This window comes from Lepus europaeus, chromosome 13 (genome assembly GCF_033115175.1).
Source record: "Lepus europaeus isolate LE1 chromosome 13, mLepTim1.pri, whole genome shotgun sequence".
Lineage (NCBI taxonomy): Eukaryota > Metazoa > Chordata > Mammalia > Lagomorpha > Leporidae > Lepus > Lepus europaeus.
The window spans coordinates 8,262,923-8,277,214 of NC_084839.1; the positions used below are offsets into that span (position 1 = coordinate 8,262,923).

Here is a 14,292-nt window from a genome sequence, read left to right on the forward strand (position 1 = left end):
ACTTGTGGTTCAACAAGCTTTAGACATGTGATTTGTTCTCTTTCCTGAGTATTTTTAGAATTCACTTTTTAAATAATGATTTTATTTTTAGAGCACTTTTTATTTTTAATTTTTATTTATTTGTAAAGCAGAGAGAGAGAGAGATTCACTGCTTGTTCACTTCCCAAATACCTGCAACTACAGGGGCTTGGCCAAGCCAAAGCCAGGATCCAGGATCCATGTGGGTGGCACAGACCCACGTACAGGGGCCATAACCGACTGCCTCCCAAGGTCCCCATTAGCAGGAAGCTGGATTGGAAGTGGAACCATGACACAACCCAGCACCTCTGGGACAGGATGCAGGTGGCAACCAAGCCACTAACTCTGTCTTAGAGCGTTTGTAGCTTCCTAGCAAAACTGGGCAGAAGACAGAGACAGTTCCCCTACACCCACCTCCCCTACACACTCCCAGCCTTGCCTGCGCCCAACATGCCCACAGAGTGACAGACATGTTACCATCGGTGGCGGTACACGGACACACCATTAACCATAGTCAGGTTTCCATTAGGGTTCACCCTGGTGCTGTGGGTCCTGTGGCTGTGACAGTGGTACAAGGACTTGTGTCCACCGCTGTGGGCTCATGCAGAGTAGTAGCCGGTCACACCTTCCGTACTCCAGCTGTCCGGCTTTGCCACCCCACCACGCTCGGATCTTGCACAGTGACAGCGGGAAAGTGTGTACCGTAGGTGCAGCTTCTAAATTTGGGGTTCATAATGGTCAGGGCGGGGAGGGGCTCTAATCTCTGTCAAACAAATAAATAAAATAAAAAGTTACACACAACGTGCACCTGTTGTTCCTGGGAAGAGAGATAAGCAGAAAAAGCAAAGGAATCCGTGCCCAGCTCCACTCCTGTGTGGAGTGAGAGCAGAGGGCAGAGACCGGGACCACTCACCGGAGAACACGGGGTGCAGGAGGTCAGAGAAGGGGCACCCCACAAGGAGCCCAGGAAGAGAACGTGTAGGAGGTGAAATGGAGCGAGGAGGACACAGTGCTGGGTTTAGGAGGGAGACCAGGCTATGGCTTCCCAGGAAGCGGCGAGGGCCGAGGCCAGGCGCACCATGACCAGGAGTCTCAGCACCAGCATTGAACTCCCGGCCCCCGGCCCGCACGCACGTCCCTGCACCCCTCGCACGGGGGGCGGGGGGATCACGCGAGGCCTCCGGGCCCCGGCACTTGCAGAAGGGCTCTCAGCTGCTCTCATGGTTGTCACCCCTTTCCATGTCTTCGCCTTCCACACAGGAACCGCGGCGTCGGCAGGGTGGTGGCCGTGTCTGCTCTGTCCCCTTGTTACCTCCAGCCCAGGTGTGCACCACGGGCCGTCCACGGCCAGGTGCACGCGCGCCCTGCAGGGAGCAGTGAGGCCGGTGACTCACCAGACGGGATAGGAAGGAGGAAGATCGGGTGGTGGCTGTGTGGGACCCCGGGGGCCCAGGAAGAGGGCTGAGCCCTGTTTGCCACTGCGGAAGGGAGAAGAGCTGTTCACAGGGGAAGGAAACTCCGTGGGTGGGCTCTGGGGCCTTCAACGGGAGCCCCCCAGGAGGTGGGGGTGGGGCGCCGCTGCGGCATAACCAGAAATAAAGGACTGGGTCTTTGTCTGCAGTCCCCGAGTTGTGTCCCAGGGTCTCTGGGGGGCTGGAGCATCTTTCTGCGAACAAGGTGGCTTTCCCAGTGCCAGATTGTAGCAAGAATTTGTTCCCCAGTAAGGCCAAGGCTGGGTTAGAGTGCGGGGACTTCAGGCAATGACCGTCCCCACGCCAGCACACACACACACACACCAGGGACCACTCCCATGCCAGCACACACACACACACACACCAGGGACCACCCCCACGCCAGCACACACACACACACACACCAGTGACCACCCCCACGCCAGCACACACACACACACCAGGGACCACCCCCACGCCAGCACACACACACACACACACCAGTGACCACCCCCACGCCAGCACACACACACACACACACACCAGTGACCACCCCCACGCCAGCACACACACACACACCAGGGACCACCCCCACGCCAGCACACACACACACACCAGTGACCACCCCCACGCCAGCACACACACACACACACCAGGGACCACCCCCACGCCAGCACACACACACACACACACACCAGGGACCACCCCCACGCCAGCACACACACACACACACCAGTGACCACCCCCACGCCAGCACACACACACACCAGTGACCACCCCCACGCCAGCACACACACACACACACACCAGTGACCACCCCCACGCCAGCACACACACACACACACCAGTGACCACCCCCACGCCAGCACACACACACACACACCAGTGACCACTCCCACGCCAGCACACACACACACACACCAGTGACCACCCCCACGCCAGCACACACACACACACCAGTGACCACCCCCACGCCAGCACACACACACACCAGTGACCACGCCCATGCCAGCACACACACACACACCAGTGACCACCCCCACGCCAGCACACACACACACGCACATACACACCAGTGACCACCCCCACGCCAGCACACACACACACACACCAGTGACCACCCCCACGCCAGCACACACACACACCAATGACCACCCCCACGCCAGCACACACACACACCAGTGACCACGCCCATGCCAGCACACACACACACACCAGTGACCACCCCCACGCCAGCACACACACACACCAGTGACCACCCCCATGCCAGCACACACACACACACACCAGTGACCACCCCCACGCCAGCACACACACACACACACCAATGACCACCCCCACGCCAGCACACACACACCAGTGACCACGCCCATGCCAGCACACACACACACACACACCAGTGACCACCCCCACGCCAGCACACACACACACACACCAGTGACCACCCCCACGCCAGCACACACACACACACCCTGGGGAGGGGAGAGAAGTTGGAGACTCTGCCGATCAGCAGTCAGTTGCTCTCTGCTCTCGGGAGCCTCCTGGGTGGTGCTCAGGGAAGTGCTGGGGGTGGGACCCGGAGCACAGGGCCGTGCGCCCCCTGTCCCTCGCCCGCTGCTGCCCTTCCGTGTGGCTCTTCCTCAGTAGCGTCCCTCACAGTGAACTGACAGCAGGGAGTAGCTTGTGGAGCTCGGTGAGCCGTTCTAGCCCAGCCTGGGGCAGGGCATGGAACCCTGGAGCTCCAGCCCGGGGATCAGGGGTGGGGGGTCTGAAGCCCAGGGGCAAGCTTGGCCCTGGTGCCCGGGGCCTACAGCGGGCAATCTGGCGGATCGGAGCCTGTGGCTGGGGGCTCTGTGCTGGCCGCACTCAGCCCCGTACCTGACCCAAGCTGCAGGACACAGCCGCAGGTGTGAGAGGTGCAGACGGAGCTGGGAGGTGGGAAGCCCACACTGTTCCGGACTGACCCTGGCTGCAGGGGCGGGGCACACAGGTGAGAAGGGCGAGGCTGGTGGAGTGGGGGAGGCGGGAAGCTCCTGGATAGGCGGCAAGGTCACCTGTGCAGGGAGCCTCCCTGGCTGAATCACCCGGGGAGGAGACTGAGCCACTCCCCCTCCCCCGCAGGGAGTTCCCCACTTCCGGGAGTGGGCTGTCTGCCCACCTTGGGCGATCCGCACGTGTCTGTCCACTGCGGGAATGGGGAACGGTCGCGTGGCCTCAGGAGAGGGGCGGCTGGAGCCTCGGTCAGCACTGTGGCCCCTCCGCACACTCACGTCAAGATGCCGGCCTGGGGGCGGCAGAGGCGCTCAGAGGAAGCCTCAGGCCTGTGGGGAAAGGGGGGGGGGGTGCCCGGTTACAGGGGCGTAGCAGCAGGTGGGCACGAGAGGGAGGACACGGCGGGGATCGGGACGGCCGGGCCGGAGCAGTTTCTGCAACATGGGTGCGGGCGGGCTCAGCGGGTGGTCCCTGAGTGCGGGAGGTGAAGCAGCTCAGAGGCCGGGCTTGGTCTTGGCCATGGGACCCGGGGGCCATCCCTTCCTGAGCTGGAAATACTGCCACAGTCCCCTGCCTGAGTCTCCCCGCCCGAGGGGGCGTGGCCTGGTGATTCGCTCTCTTCATTCACTCACTCATTTCCTCGGGAACACCTGTTGTTTATCAACGGCAGTCCCTGGGGGCCCGGAAGACAGAGCACATCTCCCAGTACACGCACGGGGACACACAGAGATACACACACAGGCACAGACACACAAAGACACACACAGAGGCACAGACACACACATAAACAGGCACAGACACACAAAGACAAACACACAAAGACAAAAACAGACATACACAGACACACACAGAGACACATACAAACAGGCACAGACACACACACAGAGACACACACATACACACATACAGGCACACAGACACACACAAACAGGCACACACACAAAGACAAAAACACTCAGACATACACAGACACACACACAGGCGCACTCAAGACACACATAACACACAGACACACATAGAAACACACACAGGCACAGACACACACACAGACACATACAAACAGGCACACACACAGACACATACAGGCACACAGACACACACAAACAGGTACAGACACACAAAGACAAAAACACTCAGACACACACACACACACAGACTCACGGACACCTAGACAGACACTGACACAGACGCACACACAGACACAGACACTCAGACACACAAAGACAAACACACAAACACAGGCTCACAGACGTCTAGACACACAGACACACTCTCTCCTGCCCTGGCAGGGGCAGAGGGATCCGCAGGACGTCAGGGGCCTGGGGTCTGCACTCCCCACGGTGTCCTCAGTTGGGGACCACGTGGCGCAGTGGGCTGGCCCTAGAAGCAGGTCCGCGGAGGCCCAGGCTCTAGGACCAGCGAAGACGCAATGCACGGCCCTGGGGAAAGCAGGCGTAGGCAGAGAGGACCCGGCCGTGGGCAGGAAGCAGGACCCCAGTGTGCGCGTTTCCTCCGCAGTGGTTAACCTCAGCTTGGGACCAGCAGCCCACGCCGGAGCGCCTGGGTTGGAGTCCCAGCTCCACTGCCCGCCCAGCAGGTGACGGCTTAGTACTTAGGTCCCTGCCATCCTTGTGGGAGACCCAGATTGGGTTCCCAGCTCCTGGCTTCAGCCAGGTCCAGCTCCGGCTATTCTGGCATTTGGGGAGTGAACCAGCAAATGGGAGTGCTTGCTCTCTCTCTCTCTCTCCATCTCTCTCTGCCTCTCCTTCTCTCTCTGTGTAACTCTGACTTTCAAATAAATAAATAAATCTTTTTTTAAAGGATATATTAGTATGGCACTGTGCTATGTATACTTACCAAATAAATATCTGATTGTGATATTGACTAAATGTATGAAATGACATTTATCAAAATAATGATTAGAATTCACTTATTAAGCAAACATGTGCTGGCAGCCTACACTGCACCAGGTGTCAAGGGGTAACAAGGGAGGCAGTGCCTACTGCTTGCAGGAGTTCCCAGTGCTGCGATGGAGAGAGATGAGGGAGCCAGGGCTGCATATTCTGTCGGAGGCAAGTTAACACGGAACGATTAAAGTCGTAGTGAAGAGACGGATGAAGCGCTGGCCTGGACAGGTGTGGCGAGCGGCCCAAGAAGCGGCAGCTTGTTCTGGATTCACCACTGAACACCGTGGTCCCCAGGCCCTCGTCTGGCCGAGGTCGGGCCTGGTAGGCCCCGCCAAGGGTCCTGGAGTTTGCTCAGCGCAGGGGGGACCTGCTGGAGGACTCTCGGCAGCGCAGGCCATGACCTGCTGGTCTCCCAGAGCTGGCTTCACCAATGACCACAGACTGGTGACTTCGCACAGAAAGCCACTCCCTCATGGTTCCGGGGGGGAAGCCCAAGTCCGGGGGCTGGCAGGGCCGAGCGTCCTCGGGCGGCGCTGGGGAGGAATGCTTCCTTGCCTCCTCCTAGCTCTTGGCGGCTTCCACCAGCAACATTTGGCACTGTGGCTGGATCCCTCCCATCTCTGCCTCTGCCTTCGCATAGCCTCCCTCCCTGCGAGTCTGTGCGTTCCATCCTCTTAGGGGGGACACTAGATATTGGCTGCAGGGCCTCCCCCAGGTGCAGTACACACCACCCTGAACTCCTTAACTAATCACATCTTCAACGCCTCTATTTCCAAATAAAGTATACCGTGGGGTGCTAGATGGGCGTGAACTTGGCAGGGAGTATTTTTTTAAAGATTTATTTTATTTATTTTAAAGACAGAGTTACAGAGAGGGGTGGAGACAGAAAGAGAGAGATCTTCCATCCTCTGGTTCACTCCCCAAATGGCTGCAATGGCCAGAGCTGAGCCAATCTGAAGCCAGGAGCCAGGAGCTTCTTCCAGGTCTCCCATGCGGGTACAGGGGCCCAAGGACGTGGGCCATCTTCCACTGCTTTCCCAGGCCCATTAGCAGGGAGCTGGATCGGAAGTGGAGCAGCCGGGACTCAAACGGGTCCCCTATGGGATGCCGGCACTGCAGTAGGGCTTTAACCTGCTGCTGCCCTGGGACTGGGTTCTGTGTAACCCACAACAGACACCAAGAGTAAAGATGATGAAGATGATGATAGCCTGAACGCGGGCAGTGGACAGAGGAAAAACAGGCAGGTTCAAGGTAGCCTTTGGAAGTAGAATGAGTAGGACATGTTTTACATGAGCTCCCAGGGAAGAGCTGAAGAACGGCGTACAACACATGGGCTCATCCTACCCCAGGTTCCGGAGTGGCCGTGTTCTCACTAGGAGAGCGCTGTTTGGCTGTGACAAATGCTTGCCTAACTCCGTGTATCCTTGCTACATGCCAGCCTGTCCTAGGTGCCTTGAAGGGGTGGGAAAGGAAGAACAAGGGAGATCCAGACATGAGAAGGTAATTTGAGGTACTTAAAATTTAGCAGGAGAAAAAGACACAAGTAACTAACCAAGGCTTCGTAACTGATACACAAATGCCTTAACATTGGCGCACCTGCTGTCCTGGAAGAGAGCACTGCCATGCCCTGCCTTGCCGAGAACAGAAGAGGGGACTGAGCCCCGGCACGAGGAGGAGACAGAAAAACAGGGCAGTCTCTTTCTCTGACTCTTGTGAGCGTGGCCGGGGTAGGAGACGTGATCAAGTGGAAGTTTCAGGGCTGGGGACCGGGGTGGGCTCTGCCTGTGCCAGACGTGATTCCTCTTTAGCTACTGATGCCCTGGGTAACACTTCAGTATTCTCTTGGGTTTAAAAGTGACTTGTTCATTATGAAAACATAGACAAGTTAAACAGAAAGGGAACATCTGGGGCCAGCATTGTGGCACAGTGGGTTAAGCTGCCACCTGTAACTCCATATGGGCATTCCCTAAGATCGCTGGTTCTAGTCCCAGCTGCTCCACTTCTGATCCAGCTCCTTGCTAACACACCTGGGAAAGCAGTGAAAGGTGGCACAAGTGCTTGGGCCCAGGCTACCCATGTGGGAGACCCGGATGAAAACCCCAGCTCCTGGCTTCAGCCTAATCTAGTTTAGCCACTGCAAACATTTGAGGAGTGAACCAGTGAATGGAAGATCTCTCTCTCTCTCTTTCTCTCTCTCTCTCTCTGTCACTCTGCTTTTCAAATAAATAAATAAATACATCTTTAAAAAAAGAGAGAAACATCTATAATCCCACTATCCAGCAACAATCTCTTTTAAAATCTTTCTTTTTGTATTTATTTGACAGGTAGAGTTATAGACAGTGAGAGAGAGAGAGAGGGACAGAGAGAAAGGTCTTCCTTCCGTTGGCTCACTCCCCAAATGGCTGCCATGGCTGGTGCGCTGCTGCTGGCACGCTGCACCGATCCGAAGCCAGGAGCCAGGTGCTTCCTCCTGGTTTCCCATGCAGGTGCAGGGCCCAAGCACTTAGGCCATCCTCCACTGCACTCCTGGGCCATAGCAGAGAGCTGGACTGGAAGAGGAGCAGCCGGGACTAGAACCCGGCGCCCACATGGGATGCCGGCGCCGCAGCCGGAGGATTAGCCAAGTGAGCCACGGCACCAGCCCCCTCTTTTAAAGTCTTAATATATTTTCTCTTAATATATATCTGTATGCACAACACATCTTATAGTTATGTATGATTTCTTACGAAGTCGCAATCTGAACTTTGGATTTTCCACTTAAACTTGTATGAGCCTTTACTCTGTCATTTCCCATTTCTGTGAAACGCTTCTGAGGACAGCCGGCTGTGCCACACCGGCTCAGTCCTCACCTTGGACTCACACGTTCCTCGTCTTCAGTCTCCCACACACATGGAAGTGGCTCACCCGTAACACAGACACCTGCAGGGTGCAACTCACACGCGCAGGGTTCAATCATCAAGCCGGTTAACCTTTGTAGAACAAGATCCAGGAAGAGCAAAAAGGTTAATTCTCACGGCTTCTCGGCAGTCCCAGGATTTAAGCTCCCTGCTAAAGGTGCAATGATCCAAAAAAAGTTCGCTGCCCAGCCCCTGAGCGCAGTGAATGCGGCTGCCTGCCTGAAGCCTACAAGCTGAGGAAAATGCGGGGAGAGTTTGCTGCAAGTCCCCGGGCTCAGGCACTTTGCCACACCTCGCCTGCATTATCTCACTCCTCTTCTGTCACAGCTTTTTTACTATTATTTATTTATTTATTTATTTGAGAGGCAGAGTTACAGACAGACGGGGAGACAGAGAAAGGTGTTCCATCCGCTGGTTCACTCCCTAAATGGCCGCAACGACCAGAGCTGGGCCGATCCAAAGCCAGGAACTGGGAGCTTCTTCCGGGTCTCCCACGCGGGTCCAGGGGCCCAAGCACTTGGGCCATCTGCCCCTGCTTTCCCAGCCCTTAGTAGAGAGCCGGATTGGAAATGGAGCAGCCAGGACTTGAACTGGTGCCCATATGGGATGCCGGCACTGCAGGTGGAAGTTTAACCTTCTATGCCACAGCGCTGGCACCATCATAGCTTTCTAACTGGACCTCGAAGTACCCAGTTTTCTATGTGGACACTGAGGCACTGTGAGATGGAGTACCTTGGAAACAGCACATCCAATACATGGCAGATCTGGGATTGAAGGCCAGGGTCTCCTGCTGCCACAGCCATGGAGGACAGTTCTCCCGCGCAAGGCTGTAGCCCAAAATCTTCTTAAAACACCTCACATGGGACGGACATTTAGCCTCGCAGTTGGGTTCTTCTTGGGACACCTGTATCCCATGTCACCATGCCTAGATTTGATTTCTGGCTCCACTTCCGACTCCAGCTTCCTGCTACTGCACACCCTGGGAGGTAGCACGTGCTGGCTCAGGTACTAGAGTCCCTGCCACCCGTGTGGGGCACCCAGACTGAGTTCTGCTCCCAGCTTTTGTTGTCCCCCTGGGAGATGCAGGCACTGGAGGAGTAAACTGGAGGAAGGGCTTTTTTTTTTTTTCCCTCTCTCTCTCAAAAAATAAATACATAACACACAAAAATAGCACTAGCCACCTTTGATTTTCCCTTTTCGCTTCTTTCTCCAACACAAGGTTTGGATCTTGGGACCCGGGACCCCTCCTACTCACTGTGTTCCACCCAAGGCCTTGGTGACCTACAGGTCAACCACATCAAAGATCTGAAGTGACGGACAGCAGGGGTGACAAGTGTGCCAGCTGTCGACGGCAGGGCAGAGCTAGAACCTTCCGCAAGCTCCCTGGGAGGAGAAAGAGGAACTTGGCGAGGAGAAACAACAGGAGTGCAAGCTACAAGGACAACAGGGTCTCTGCGGTGGCGAACACTGGGAGCTCACCTTCAGTGGTGGCAGAATAGGCACTGGCCCTGGGGACAGCCTGGGTGTGGCGCATTCTACAAGAAGTCCGCTGACCTTAAGAGATGCATGTGTGCTCACTCTGCGAGCGAGCCGAAGGGCCCGGAGTGGGACGGCAGGCGGCGTGTGCCCAGGGCGGTGGAGCCCCAGGAGCCAGGGGGAGGACTGCAGCCCCAGTCCCAGGTGTGCCCTTGGCCGGGCCCCTGGTCAGGGTGCGTGCTCTACTCTAGGCTACTTCCTCATCTGTGAAATGAGGCTCATGGCATTTCTTGAGTGTTTCTGTCTCATGTTTGTGCGGCTGGCACATCCTGCCTGGTGTTTGTGTTCACGCCTTAGTGAGCTGGGACTGCTTGCTCTTGCACTCCCTGTTTACTGCTCGATTTCTTCCTGCAAACCCCGCAGTGCCTTGCAGACGTGGGTGGGGGCAGGGGGTCCTTGTCAGCTGAGGGGGGCTTCTCCTTAGCTGGGTGCACGCGGGCAAACACATGCGGAGAATGCCCTGGCCGGATTTTCTCTGACAAAAAGAAAGTGACAACCACGATGCTTGATGCCTGTCTTATGACCACAGGGCTTTTTTTTTTTTCCTGAAAGAGGAAAGATAGATCAAAGTACTTTGGGCCCTTGGGAAAATTTTTTTTAATATATAATTGTCATGTGGTGCCACACTGAACATGTGCAATCTAGCGAGTCGGAGAGCAGGAGGCGAGGGGCACCTCATTTTGAGTTCTATTCCTCACAGGAGCCGTGAACACGGGCATGGCCGCACCCCTTTTCCTTGGAGAGCAAGCTGGAGCCTCTGCGAGGGTGACCAGCTTCTCCCATTGTCCGGTCCCAGTGCCTGGTCTGTTCTTACACCACCCTGGGACCATTCTGCTAACGTTTCTCCTGACTGGAGAGCTGTCTCTTTAGAAAACCTCCCTGGGTTCATCTCAGCAGAGCCCGGAAACACGCACGTGAGCCAGCGAGGTGCAAGCACGCCTGTGCCAAGCTGCAAAGAGCATCCTCCAAGGGCCGTCTCCGGGAGGAAGCACAAAGTCCCAGAACCCTGCGGGGTGGTCCGGGCGTGGCCAGCCTCGTCCTCTGGTCCCCAACCCTGTGGCGCTCTTCCATCTCGGCACAGACCTTGCTGGCTCAGTGCAAGGCTCGGGTCAGCTGTGGACACATTTAGGGTCTACCTAACCAAGGCCAAGTTCAGCAGCTCCTGGTGATGCAAGGCCACTGGCATCTGCTCCCCCGCCTTTAGTCCAGGGAGAGGTGGTTCATGGTGACCTGGGTTCTCTTTATTGTTTGTTTGTTTTGATCATCCGGAAGCATTTTGACAGCAGTGATCAAGGCACGCAAATCTAGTTTTTTCAGCGCAGATTCAGAGCGTTTGGGATTGTGACCCAGGTTGAGGATGCTACAGTATCATATTCTTCTAAGATAGCAAGGCCACAGGTGCCACAAATTTCTGCTGATTTCTTGCAATTTCTCTGTTGATCTCACTTTATAGGGGAAAGGGAGAGAAAAGCACCGATCAGCTCAAAACTGACAATTGCATGTGTTGTCACCTTTGAGAACTGCAGATCAGAAACTCTGTGGGCAAGACTCGGTCTCTCTCTCTCTCTCGCTCTTTAAGTTGTGGGGCCAGCAGCGTGGCTTAGAGGGTAAAGCCACTATCTGCAGTGCCAGCATCCCATATGGGCACTGGTTCAAGTCCTGGCTGCTCCACTTCTGATCCAGCTCTCTGCTGTGGCCTGGGAAAGCAGTGGAAGATGGCTCAAGTGCTTGGGCCCCTGTACCCACATGGAAGAAGCTTCTGGCTCCTGGCTTTGGATAGGTGCAGCTCCAGCCCTTGCGGCCATCAGGGGGGTGAACCAGTAGACGGAAGAACTCTCTCTCTCTCTCTCTCCCTGCCTCTGCCTCTCTCTCTCCCTGCCTCTGCCTCTCTGTAACTCTGCCTTTCAGATAAATAGATGAATCTTAAAAAAAAAAAAAAAAAAAAAGTAAGTTGTCCAACAAGGTGTCCTTATTTGGCTCTGAAATCTGACTCAAGTTCTGAGCTGCCATAAATGTCCGGTAACAAGGCTTGGCCTGCACTGATAAGATACCTTTGTTAACTTCTTTTTCATCTTGAAGACACCATCAACAGCACGATGCCAGACATTCTTATACATATATAATCTCAATCATGCAAAAAAGCACACAGCCATATACATGAATATGTAGTAGTAACAAGTCACACAGAGAATTTGCATGGCAACTGTGGTTATTTTCAGATCACGAAAGCACAGGCTATTTTTACTCTCTTCTGCATAATTTTCTGGTTTCCAAATTCTTGATAAGAAGTGTAGAATTACCTTTATCATCAGGGGAAAAGGAGATCTTTGGAAAATACCTCGCAAGCCTTGCAGCACTGGACTCCTCCACTGTTCAGATCCTCAAAGGTTTCCCAGGGAAGATGAGAAAGAATTTGGGTTTCGTGTAGGAAGATTCGGGGCGGACAGGGAACCCCGTGTCTTTGTGTCTCCTTAATCAGGTTTCCAGGAGTTCCTGTGTCTTATTGTATGAGGGAACTGGGGTGGTAGGCAGCAGAGGGCCATCAGCAAACTCCGAGAGGCTGCTCTACGTGCTGGCCGTCCCGGAGAGCCAGGCCTAGGGATCTGAACTCGGGAGCCGGAGGGGCGTCCACCGACGGGGACACCGGACTCCGGCCGCCGGCCTGGGTTCCACCTGGAGCTTGGCCGGGTGTGACCCAGCACCACTGCACGCCTGTGGCCACCCCGAGGCGTTTGCCAGTAAGATCCGCCCCACTTCCACGCTTGTTTCTCCCGGCTGGATACAGCGGCACGCGCCAAGGTCCCAGAGGGACCACTCAGCTTCCCGGTCACACCGGCCGCTCCCTCCCTGGGCTCGGTTTCAGGTGTCCTCCCCCAGAAAGGTGTTGCAAGGGCCAGCTGACTAAGGCACGCCCTCGGCCCCGCAGCGCCAACGCGCGGCGCAGGTGCACATCCGCCACGCATCCGCAGCGCTCACCTCTGACTTCTGAGCCGCCGGCGGTCCCCGGGCCGGGGGCTTCGCGTCCCCCACCCCGCGGACACCGCGACCTCGCCGGGAAGCCACCGGCCGGCGGCGGCGCGCACGGGGATGCCTCGGCGCCCCCCCAGCACCGGGATAATTTCGGGTTTTGTCTCGCATGCGATGAGCACCCACCGATGTCTGGGCTTCCCGCTCTCCACTGCAGACGCCAGCGACCCCGAGCCCCGCCGGGCCAGGGCGCGGCGGGGCGGGGAGTTTCCCGGGCCACGGGGGCGACCCGCGCCCACGCCGACAGGAAGAGCTCCGCTCCTCCCAACAGGTGCGCTCCTCAACGCCGGGAACCTGCTGCGTCGCTCTGCACAGGGCACTCCGTCTCGTGCCCGGGCCTCGGCTACGCCCGGGGACAGGTGATTCCCGAGGGACCCGCGCCCCTCCCCCGGCCTCTGCCAGGCGCGCGTGGTCCGCGCCCCGCCGCTGCTCCCTGGGGCCGGGGTCGCGCAGGGTCTCGGGGGAGCCGCGGAACCCAGCACGTGGGCTGCGCGTCCCCTCCCGCCGCCGGCCGCACGGCGCCCCGGGTCCCAGCTGGGCCCGACGCGGGAGGCGGGCGGCCCGTATGCAAATGACCGGCGGGGCCGGGGCCGCCTCCCGCGCCCGGGATAAAAAGCGGGGCGGGGCGTGCGGGGCCGCAGAAGCCGCTGCCTCCCCGGAGCTGGCCGTGCGTTCCGGCCCCGCGCCCGCCGCTCCGGGTAAGGACGCGCGGCGGAGCGGAGCGGGGGCCAGGCCGCGGGGCCTCAGAGCCGCGACTAGGGGGGGCGCGCCGGGCGGCCCCGCGTCCACCGACGCCCTCGCGTTGTCCCCGGTCGGCGGCGTCCGGCACCCACGGCGCGCGCTCCGGGGACCCGGCAGGTGGCATCTCCGCAGCCGCGGCGCAGGGCCGGTAGTCCCCAGGCCGTCGGCGGGGCAGTCGGTTCGGAAGGCGGCTGCGTTTGGGCTGCGGGGGTCTCGGGTTGGAGAGAGCCCGGGCGTGCGAAGGGGAAAGTTGCCTCCGCCGCTTCTCGCTCCTGTTTTCCGTCCGGAGCCACGCGGGGAGCGGCGCGGTGCGTGGAGCGTGCGTCTGAAGGAGCGGCACGCGCGGGCTGGCGGCCCCGGGCGCACGGCTCACCCCGCGGTCCCCGTTCCGAAAGGGGACGCGGGCGTCCGAAGTGTGTTCGTAGGTCCGATACGCATCTGCGGGTGGCCGCTTAGGCCCCGGGGCTTGGCCTGGCGCTCCGGCGTGACCCCCGTTGCTCCTCTCACCCCGGCCCGCGTGGGGCCCCTAGGCGCGGCGGACAGGCCATCGGCCGGCTGCAGGGTGCCCAGGCCGGGCTGCGCGCGGGAGCGGGGAGCCGGCGAGGACCCGCCCCTCCTCCCCTGTGCCTTCATTCCAGTCCCAGCCGCCCCAGGTGGAGGAGCTCCGAGGGCATCCGGGCCGAGATAAGCTCAGTGCTTTGAACCCCTGGGTGTCCTTGGCGC

General features: G+C 58.1%; 1 protein-coding gene across 3 annotated transcripts in view; it reads left to right on the forward strand.

Moving 5' to 3' along the window:
- Positions 1–13,493: 13,493 nt before the first annotated feature.
- Positions 13,494–14,292, forward strand: part of ATP6V1C2 (ATPase H+ transporting V1 subunit C2) — a 47,368-nt gene continuing 46,569 nt past the window's right edge. For all 3 annotated transcript variants that reach the window (XM_062208960.1, XM_062208958.1, XM_062208959.1), the window contains exon 1: positions 13,494–13,526. The gene's annotated coding sequence lies outside the window, so the exon portion shown is untranslated. The remainder of the gene's footprint in view (positions 13,527–14,292) is intronic.